The following is an 11,799-nucleotide window of genomic DNA, read 5'->3' on the forward strand; positions in this document are numbered from 1 at the left end:
TGAATGTTCACACTATAAAAAATTATGATGTGCAAAAAATGAAGATTCAATTTCCAAGAATTCCAAAATATTTCCAGATAAGTTAAAAATAAAACCATTTAAAAAATGCTCATTACTTAAAATCAAATCTTAACCAAAAAAACATTTATTTGAGCATGTTGATAAGCGAAATTTTCTAATTTAATTTAAATGTGCGCTGTTAATCTTTGTTCAAAATTAACAAAATATAAATAATTTGATACAGCATAAATTATTCAACCAAAATGTGTTTTGTTTTATCCTGATTATGGTACGCCTATTATATGTATGTGTTTATATATTTACTGATGGGGTGGTTTTCGCGGTAAATTGCGTTCATCCGTCACTCGCCCGCGCGTTTCGTCATATCCGTTAACAAGTTGCAATGAGCCGAACAGAGAAGAGTCTGTTGGAGAAAACAGAAAGCGACTGAACAATGATGATGGTGTTTTTATTACTCAACAGGTGAGTGACAACACATTCATATAAAGTAATCATAACTTCGTCATCATCATCTTGGATAAGTTGTTATATTTACGTTTTGCAAAAGCACTCAATACGAACGCGGATGTTTTACACCGATTAAATAAACTTACTGACATGACAACATAAACTTGCACAAGTCCTCTGTTCACCCGTGCTCTTGTTATCAGAGAGGAACAGTTCGGATCGGATCACGCATGCGCAGTATCAGTTCTCAGTGTCGAATGTGTTCGAAATTAGCATACGGGTCTCAGTTTGGATTCGAGAACTGTTAAAGGAACTGTATGTAAAAAAATGTATTTCAATGAATCATAAAATGGCCCTGATATGTCACTAGGCAACAGTAGTCTGGCCAGGATATTGTCATTTAAAAGTTGTTGCAGCCTAGGGTTGCCACCTTCAATACAGAAAAATAAGGGACGCCTGCCGGTGGCCACACCCCTCGGGGCCACGATGACCACAGTACCGATGGTGTGCCAGTGCAGTGGTCGTATATCATAACTTAAAACCTAATTTGTATATATATATATATATATATATATATATATATATATATATATATATATATATATATATATATATATATATATATATATATCTTAAGATTGATACCAGTGGACATTATAATAGGATATCTGCTATTGAAATCAGTGTGAACAGATGCACTCAGTAATACACAGCTATGACAATGAAAAACAAACTCAGCTGCTGTAAACTAGAAGGGAGTAGGATAAGAAATTGCAAATTAACTCGAGTAATTTTATAGTGTTGTGAACAAAGATTTTGACTAAAATATTTGTCATTGTTTGCAGTAACACCATCCAAACAGTGAAACCACACCTAAATAACTGAAAATGATATAATATCTACAATCATTTCTTATTTTAATAAAACACTACACAACATTTTTATTTTTGGTAAGTTAAGTAAATATATTTATGTATTATTCCGTTTTTATAGTCTATTGTTAATTCTATAGTATTGGATGATGCAATTATAATTTGTTAAGCATAACAAATAGTTGTTTATTTTATTCCTAAAAGGTCCTATTTTGATTATATATATATATATATATATATATATATATATATATATATATATATATATATATATATATATATATATATATATATATATATAAATATCATCTCTTATTAAAGTAATGCTTGTGTCTGACTATAGCCTACAACTTAACCTTAATAAACAAATCATACCATAACATCATTAATGTAGCCTACATTATTAACATTATATCTTAATAGGCAACATTTATGAAATCTAACGTTATCAATCAAAAAATTGAGGTGATAAAAAAAAAAAAAAACATAACACTGTCTGCCTCAGGAGATGCTTGAGGTCTGAAGAACTGTGCGACAGTGCTTTGATTTCGGTGAGCTCTTGCATTTAGTGAATGTTGCTCTCCCGATGCATGCTGTCTCACATCTGACAGGCCAGCGTGCGCCACTGAAAACACTGGCCGACAAATAATTATTGCGCAATTGGCTTGGTATTCATTGCCGCGGACACTTTCCAGCCAAATATTTATTTCTTCCCACTCTCGTCTGTACCTCTGCATCCGCTTGCGTTTCTGCTCTGAAACTTTTACAGCTGGATGCGGAGGTATTTGGACCTGCCTCCGCCATCGTTTCAAATGGATTCTGCCCATATAGAAAAGAACCTATACCTCTTCTGGCTCTGATTGGCCGTGATTCACGACCCGTGAACCTGAAACAAACCAATCAAACAAACCAACGACGGCAGCGACCCAATTAGGGGCAGAATAGGACGTGTCTTCACACAATGCGGGTGGACCTATGTAAAATACGGGACAAATCGCGTCCCGTATTGCTTTGATACGGGACGCGTCATTTTTCCTGAAAATACGGGACGATTCCGTATTTCAAGGGATGGGTGGCAACCCTATTGCAGCCCTCAACTGATGTTGTGTTTTGGCCTGAAGCTCCGCCCTCCACCTATCGACCAATCACGAAGTCAGTAGTGTTTCGGCATCGGGGTTGCCAGATCTGCTCTAGGTACCACAGCTACAGGTCCAAGGGGGTAATCTAGCACTCGGAAAGCGTTCCACCCATAGAAGCGGCCATTACTAACCAAGCCATCACCTGCTGTTAGCACCCCATTGACTCCCATTCATTTTTGAGTCACTTTGACAGTGAATAACTTAACATCTTTAAAGACTCCATTTGTCCACTGTTTATTTCTAAAGAAACACGACAATGCATAAAAGGCTCCATTACCTTGTATCTTACACTATCGCCCGTATAAGCCGTTTTTGTAAAAATAGGCTAATGATTGCGTCATAACCAACGCGACTCTGTCGCACAGTTGCTTCCTAACTTGAGAACCGCTGTACGTTTGGTAGAACACGCGCATGCTCAGTATCAACTGCTTGTGAGTTCTCTCAGCAAAACATGTCTCAGTTCAGGGAACTGTTAGACTGGGTAAACCCAGCCTGATCTGCTGGCAAATTGATTTCAATTTGAATGTTCAATCTTAAATTGAGCTTGGTCTGGTGATAGCCAGACAAGGCAACTGTTGGAGTTACTAGTAACATATACTGGATATTAGTTTATTTCTAGTCTGATATTTTTGTTTGTTTGTGATTTTTGTGATCAAAATGACTTTGTGGTGGTAATTTTTAGAAATTTGCGATTTATTAAATTAAAATGACACGTTTCAACCACTTAGTGGAATTGGCAGACATTCCCTTCTGCATCAAGCACCGTGATAGCGAGTAAAAGTGTTTTCGAGTATAAATATGCAGCTATAATGCATTTTGAATTGATATTTAATGTCGATATACAATGGGTACACTCTTAAAACTGATAGTAGTGTTTATCTTTGTAAAACCATAGACCGTAAAATAATATGGACGACTCGACATCATCCATTTCCGCTTGCCAGATTTGAAGCTTTCAGGCGGCCTGCACGGCGCTGACATCTTGGGGCCGAGTCTGCGCAGTAGAGATTTCGGGACCGTAGTTGCGCAGTAGAGCGCAGGAAGTAGAGCAGGAAGTACAGTCGCGATATTAAAACCCCGCCCACACTCTCACAGATGCAGAACAATTAATAATGTTAGTGTGAAATAAACATGGAAATGGAAATGTAGAAATTAAAGCTAAAGCTCTGATCTGCTCCCAAAAATCCAGAAAAAAGTCAGTTAGTGCCGCAGTGACATCTTCACTCCGTCAGTCTCAGCTGTCAATAATGACGTCACACACAACGTTTTTATAGCATCAGATAACTAACTCAAACTAAACTTATTTTAAAATGTATTTTTATTATTTAGTTTGTCTCGTGTCCATTAGAAAACACAGAGGGGCGGCTATACTGGGACCGGCCACCGGGGGGCGATCAAGGCGCGAAGATAAGGCGGGGCCCTAGGCGACCGCCTATATTGCCTAATGGAAAGGCCGGCTCTGAAAGGCAGTTATCATCACGATGATTTCATTACAAGTGTTAGTTTCTAAAATACGTTTAGTTTTAGTTAGTTATTTGATGTTATAAAAACAGTGTGTGATCGACGTCTTCTCTGAGTGAAGTTGTCAATGAGGCACTAACGGACTTTTTTGGGGATTTTTGGGAGCAGATTGGAGCTTTAGCTTTAATTTCTACATTTCCATAACTGTTTATTTCACACCAACATAATTCATTGTTCTGCATCTGTGGGAGTGTGGGCGGGCTTTTGATATCGCAGCAGTACTTCCTGCGCTCTACTGCGCAACTCCGGTCCCAAGATGTCAGCGCCGTGCAGGCCGCCTGAAAGCTTCAACTACGGCAAGCGGAAACGGATGATGTCGAGTCGTCCATATTTTTTTATGGTCCATGGTTGAAACACGCCCCATAATCACAGCCCAATGGAGCAGTTGAGTTTGTGGTATACAGCGCTTTTATTAAATATTTTTGTGTTATCGGGCATATCATACTTTTATTTGGTCATTCATCCATATTGAGTTACCAATTCACCCGATCCTTGGCACTTCTCTTTCGCTTTCACACAGACGTCTGTATCCTCATGAAAACAGTGCATTTCAGCTTTAACTAAATTAGAAAGAGTTCAATTAGAAAATATGATTTATTTTTTGTGATTAAAATTTTTTTTTGTGTGATTATTTTGGGGTGACGTTATTTAATTAAATTATTAAAATTATTAATCATTTAAACCACTTTTAATATTTCCGTTTTAGACTAAGATATAAGTGTGTATAATGGCAAGAGTCCCACGGGTGTTGGGGTTAAAAATAGTGGTTAAAAACATTTGCATAGATCATAAATTTAGATATTTATTCTTTGTAATGTGTGAAAAGTTTTGATATTAAAAGTGAATTATTAGTACTTCACTTTTTTTCTTTTTTTCCTCCATAGTGTAATTTTTGGTATTGAATCCAATTAGGGTCAATTTGACCCGGACCATCCGGGCTGCAACCAGAAATAGAACAAGGGGGTTAATAATATTCTCACAGGGTCAGATTAACAAATGATAAAGACTTTTTTTGTCCATTCTATGATTTTTTTGGTCTAAATTAGAAACAATCCAGTTTAAGAGTATAGCAAAATAATCAGATTATGTCACTGGCAGTGCAGTATGGGAGTGGGCGTCACTGCAGTTTCTTTGATTGGCTGACATTTCCCTGTAGGATCGGCTAGTGTAGTTCTTTACCAGGAATTGCACTTAAATAAATAAATAATGCGGGCTGAGTAGATATACATCACTGATGAACTAAAAAACAACCTCTGAGTTCACGTATATATATATATATATATGGGGCGGCAGTGGCTCAGTTGTTCATGTAGGTGGTCTAAAAACCCCGAAGGTTGGCGTTTCCATGGGTGAATGTGAGGCAAGATGTAAAGCGCTTTGGTGGCCATGGGTCTGTTGAAAGTGCTATATAAATGCAGTCCATTTACCATTTTTATACACATAAAGCACAAAGAGATCTAGATTCTTGACAGAGAAAATATGCACAGACACTGTAGTAATGCTGAGAAACGTTTATTTGTTAGCCTTTAAAGCTTTATTACTCATTAAAACAGATTAACAGATTTTAAAGATTGACAGATCTCTGTGGATGACAATGTGTGTCATTGCAACTGAGCAGAATCAGTTATTTTCAGCCAGTAGCACATTCCCAGTAATCTCATATTTGATGGTGTTCCAATCAAACACGTTTCCCTTCGGCACATCCGGATCCTGATTTGAATACAACACCTTAATCTGCCAGCCAGGGAGAACATAGTCCCACATTTTCAGATTCCAGAAAGGGAATAAAAACATCATCAAAAGTTTCATGGAGATGATTTTTCTCGAAATCATGCTTCAAGAGACTCTAATTAACCCACTGATGTCTCAAATGGACTACTGTGATGATGTTTTTATTCCCTTTCTGGACATGGACAGTATAGTGTGCATACATTTGCATACGCTCTCGGACTAAATATAAAATATCTTAAACTGTGTGTGAAGATGAACGGAGGTCTTACGGGTGTGGAGCGACATTAGGGGGAGAAGTTAATGACAGACATTTCATTTTTGGGTGAACTAACCTTTTAAGGGTTTGTTCACCCAAAAATGATAATTCTGTCATTAATTCCTCACACTCCTGTGGTTGGCCAGCCGTCAGACCTCCGCTCATCTTCACACACAGATGAAGATATTAGTGTTGAAATCCGATGGCTCAGAAAGGCCTTCATTGACACCAATGTCATTTCCTCTCTCAAGACCCATAAAGGCACTAAAGACGTCGATACAAAGCCGATTTCAAAACAAAGCTTCGATCCGTTCTGAATCGGTGAAACGATTCATGATTCGGATCGAAGCTTTGTTTTGACATCTGCCGTCACTATATAAGTCGTTATTTTGTTTTTTTGCACACAAAAACGAATCTGGTGTCTTCATAAATGATTGTAGAGCCGCTGTAGTGAGATGGGCTTTGTAACGACGTCTTTAGTGCCTTTATGGGTCTTGAGAGAGGAAATGACATTGGTGTCAATGAAGGCCTTTCTGAGCCATCGGATTTCAACACTAATATCTTCATCTGTGTGTGAAGATGAACGGAGGTCTGACGGCTGTCCAACCACAGGAGTGTGAGGAATTAATGACAGAATTATCATTTTTTGGCGAACTAACCAGGGCTCGACATTAACGCTTGTCTGGGACAAATGGATTTTTTGAAGGGACAAGTGAAAAATAATTAACTAGCAAATCACCAAAATGCACGAATGATTGTGCATTAATTTAGTGTAAGTGGCGATCGAGAGTGGATAATAATATATGTTGAACTGACGATAATAAGGTCGCGCTGTTGACGCTCGTGCAGCCTCTCGAGGAGAAATCACAACACTAGAGCGTTTTCCTGAATACCATCATGACTGAAAATGACACTGCTTTCATATGACAGTTTCATAAACAATTATTAACATTCACTTACATTTACATTCACTTGAAGTCACTTACATTTTAGATGCAATATTGAGTGCTTTTGTTCGATTTCAGCAGCGAAAATCGTTCACACACAGCAGAACCGTAACGCGTCTCACAGCAACAAGTGTGTTACTGAACGATTCAGTGTTTGAATGAATCGTTTGAATGAACGACTCAGTGACTCACTCATTAAGACGCCCACCTACTGGAGGTTTAGTTTCATGTTTAAACATACTTTCCAACATTTCTTATGTGTCTATTCAAAACTACAAATCTCAAAACATTATTTAATGCAGTTGTAATTTTTCAGTGTAAATGATTTAATTTTATTGGTAACAGCCCTTATAGTGTCATAATTTAATTTAATGTATTGATAAAATTAAACCTGAAGCATAGCCTATATTTAATAAGATTAGGGGGGAAATGCCCTTTATAAAAGGTAAAAATATCACAAATTTGAAATGATTCAATAAAAAAAATAAAAATTCACAAATATGCAGATTTAAATATGTCAAAGCTGATTGAACACTGGTGAGAATATTGCTTCAGAATAAATTATAGTTACAACACACACACACACACACACACACACACGCAAAATTGTAAAAAACAAACACCTTTTGTCCGGACAAGCTAATTTTTTACTCGGACAAGTGAATGAACGATTTAACAAGCACATGAACATGCTTAATGTCGAGCCCTGCTAACCCTTTAATGTAAAATGTGGTACCTTCAGTAGCCGCTGCCGTCAGAGAAAGCAGACAACAAAATAAAAGCAACATCTTGCTGCAGGTCTGAAAGAAAAAGTGCAAAAGAAAACCTGTTACTCCTTTTAGCATTAAAGCATTAAATTACAACAGTTTATTACTAAGTGTTCGATCACTGTTAAGAGACGAACACACAAGAGGTTGAAGCTACAAAGACTTACGATGTTCAACAGGTGTTATCAGTTCAGAAGATTAGAAGATCAGTTCAGGTCAGATGTTTGTCTCTCAGATGGTCGGGGCTACGAGTGTCTCGAGGATTTATTTGCAGATTGGGTTGAGCCTAGATTCAGGGACCAGCCTCCCACTCATCCTTTTTATTTATTTTCCCCCTAGTTTAACCTGTAAAAGGGAAGTTGGCGTGGATTGAAGCGTGCAGTTATTGAATGGAGTTTTCCGTATGCAGAATACAGTAATGGATTGGTATAATGAGAGAAGCATGTACACTTGTGTTTATACTATGAAATAACACCACAGGACTTCATTAAATGATGAAAAAGCAGATAAAGTATTTCAGAAATACACACTTTTATTGTATATTCCCATACTGTTTTAACCTAAAATCTTCGCTTTGGTGTTTTTGACATTATAATGACTCAATACTCTATTATACTATAGATATTATATACTATATTATAATATTTTATCTGTTTTATGACAGATACATTTCATAGCGTACAGATATCATATTCACTTTGTTTGAGACATTTTTTAAAGCTCTTCTGAAACTAGAGACAAATGTCTTCCAGCATCTTTTTCTCCAGAAAAAAATGGGGGAAAGCAGCTGACTACAGAAAAAGGCTCCGTTTTACTCTCAATCCATCCAATCTGAGATATGATAGATTTGTTTGTGATTTCTCTTTCCGGCAGAGATGAAGCTAAATGTCACATTACAGTCATCAGAAGAATAAGAGAGTGAGAGCTGAGATTGAACCGGGGAAATGAAACAGGATTCAGTGTTAAAGGGATGAAAGATGGACTGACTCCGCAGCGTTTGTCTCTCAGTGAGAGATGATAAAAACAACGTGGTGCTGGAAGTTGCTGTCAGGTACCGAAAACAGACCAGGTACAATAAATCTGTTTATTCTTTCTTCTACTACACTTTATATTAGGTTTCTTTGTGTAGTTGTTTGGTTGAGTTTGTAGTCTGGGGTCTGCTTGTGTTCTGCTTATTCTACAATCTAAAACAAAATGGTCCTATATAGCACTAAAAGTGGTTGTTTGGCTCGTGATCATAGCAGAACCACTTTTAAGTGCAAATCTTACAATTTTAAAAGGTTTTATATTGATGCGTTGTAGGTCAGTGCAATATATTGTGCATAAATGCTATTATTCAGTTCTTTTGAACTTTCTACTCAAAGATCATTAATAAAAAATGTTTTCCACAAAAATTAATAACACAAAATATTTCGGGTGCGTTCACACTTGTAGTTCGGTTCGTTTGGTTCGGACCAAAAAACAAAAACAAACATAATAGTCCTGGTCCGCTTAGCGTTCACACGGGCATTTTTAACAGCGAACCTAAAGTTACCAAACCAAAGGCATAGGGAGACGCTCACAACCTGATTGGTCGGCTTATATGACGTAGGAGCTCGTTTACCGAACATTCAAAACAACGCTGTGTGCGGATTACACGCACGGGCATTTTATGCATGTACATATGGCATTATTTTTTACAAGAGAACTCATGAAGAGCTCATGAAATGTTCACAACATTCAAAACAACGCTGTGTGCTGATTAAACGCGATCATTTTATGCGTGTACATGTGGCATTATTTTTACCCGCTGAGAACTCATGAAGAGCTCATAAAATGTTCAAAACATTCAAAACAGCAGCAGGATTTCCTCCGTTGTGCAGAAAAGAGACGGCCGTTCTGTCGTCTGTACCTGCTAATAATGGGCAACACAGGAACTTTGATGAGAAGAGCCAGGTTTGCTTTTTGTGTGTTTTTTCTAGCATTTTCGAAACATGCTCGTCTGACCAAATATTGATTAGGCACTTCCTCGTTGCTCCACGTTTGCCCTCTAACGTTAAAGTTACTCATTTTGGATACACCGATCTTTCCGTGTCGTCAAATCAGCTGACTATGCGTCGCATCTTGTGACATTACGTCCGTTTTTTGGTCCGTTTACATGTCTTTGGTCCGTGTTGCGTTCATATTTCAATCGAACCGCACCAGAGTTCGTTTGGAAGCGGACCGAGACCGCTAAAAAGACGCTTGTTTGGTGCGCACCAGGGTTCGGATGGCAGCGTTCACGTATGTTCAAATGAACCGCACTAACCGAGCAACCGCACCAGGGTTCGTTTTAATCGAACCAAACATGACAAGTGTGAACGCACCCTAAGAATGATTTAGAAAAGATCACAATATCAATGTTGATCCAGATTTGGCACATTAAAATACAGTGCGTCTCACCCTTTCCACAAACACTTTAACTATCAATTAAACAAACATTGTTTGACTTTGGGTGTGCTGGAAACTTATCACATCGCATCTGAGGTTGGATTAAGAAATATATTCTTAAACAAATTCTTAAGAAGTTAATTTAAATATTCATAATGAGCAAATATGACACAAATGTCCAGGTGGAAACTGTCAAAACGGCAAACAAGAAATGAATTGACTTAACCCTCAGAAAAACATCATTTTAATGTCAACTGTAGGAATAAACCAATTTATATTTACAGTGATATATACAAACACTGGATATAGATTAAATGATCTCTAATGAGGACAAAGATGAATAACCCATGAGCAGAGTATCTGGCTGAAGATAAATCTACATTGCAAAAAGATCTTTTAGTAGTATCTTGCATTTTTATGTTTGATATATTCTGCATAACTGACAGTAACAGGCAAGGCTGGACCAATTATATGCTCAAGCTCATAACAATGGTCTAATTTTGAAATGAGCAAAATTATCTCTTACTAAAATAACAGCTGAAAAAAATGTGACTCCTGAGAGTATTAAAGGAACACTCCACTTTTTTTGAAAATAGGCTTATTTTCCAACTCCCCTAGAGTTAAAAAGTTGTGTTTTACCGTTTTCAAATCCATTCAGCCGATCCCCGGGTCTGGAGGTAGCACTTTTAGCATAGCTTAGCATAGATCATTGATTCAGATTAGACCGTTAGCTTCTCACTCAAAAATGACAAAAGACTTTCGATATTTTTCCTCTTTAATACTTGATATGCACTTTTGTAGTTACATCGTGTACTAAGACAGACGGAAAATGAAAAGTTGTGATTTTTCTAGACTGATATGGCTAGGAAATATACTCTCATTCCTGTGTAATAATCAGGGAATTGCTGCCGTACCACAGGTGCTAGCGCAATGATATTACGCATCATCTGAAAATAGTACCCATCACGCTCCCTGTGCAATCAGGTTGTCACATTGGTTAGGTTGACAGAAGTTAGCCTATTTTTAGGTGCTGCGTGATTTCATTGCGCTGCTGAACCCATGGTATGGCAGCAGTTTCTGATACTGACCACTGCAGACCGGGAACAGCCCACAAGAGCTGCAGTTCTGGAGATGCTCTGACCCAGTCGTCTAGCCGTCACAATCTGGCCAAACTCGCTCAAATCCTTACGCTTGCCCATTTCTCCTGCTTCTAACACATCAACTCTGAGGACAAAATGTTCACTTGCTGCCTAATATATCCCACCCACTAACAGGAGCCGTGATGAAGAGATCATCAGTGTTATTCACTTCACCTGTCAGTGGTCATAATGTTATACCTGATCGGTGTGCCCAAAATGAGAATATCCCTTTGAATTGTGGTGTGGTCAATGAACTGAAGATGTATTTTATATACTTTTAATTAATAGAATATATCCATATAATTATTATATTAATTGACAAGTAGACAAATATGAATATAAATATAAAACATGCTTTCATGATTATTTGAAACAACGTGTATTAATTTGAGCTCTTTGTGTATAATTATTAGGCATATTTCTTTGTTTACATGCAATAATATCAGATATTCTTTACGCTGCTTCTCAAACTCTCGCTGCAGCATCAGTGTTTATTCCTGCCTTGTAAACACATTTAATTTCATGATCATTTTCAAAACGATCTCTCAAT

The 11,799-nt window shown here is 37.5% G+C and overlaps 1 long non-coding RNA gene across 1 annotated transcript in view; it reads left to right on the plus strand.

Annotated features, from left to right (window-relative positions):
• The first annotated feature begins 388 nt into the window (after positions 1-388).
• LOC137056424 (uncharacterized) overlaps positions 389-11,799 on the plus strand; it is a 161,362-nt gene continuing 149,951 nt past the window's right edge. The window contains exons 1-2 of the long non-coding RNA XR_010900339.1: positions 389-483; positions 8,575-8,770. This is a non-coding gene — a long non-coding RNA (uncharacterized lncRNA). The remainder of the gene's footprint in view (positions 484-8,574; positions 8,771-11,799) is intronic.

The sequence above is a fragment of the Pseudorasbora parva genome, chromosome 21, assembly GCF_024679245.1.
Source record: "Pseudorasbora parva isolate DD20220531a chromosome 21, ASM2467924v1, whole genome shotgun sequence".
NCBI classification, from domain to species: domain Eukaryota; kingdom Metazoa; phylum Chordata; class Actinopteri; order Cypriniformes; family Gobionidae; genus Pseudorasbora; species Pseudorasbora parva.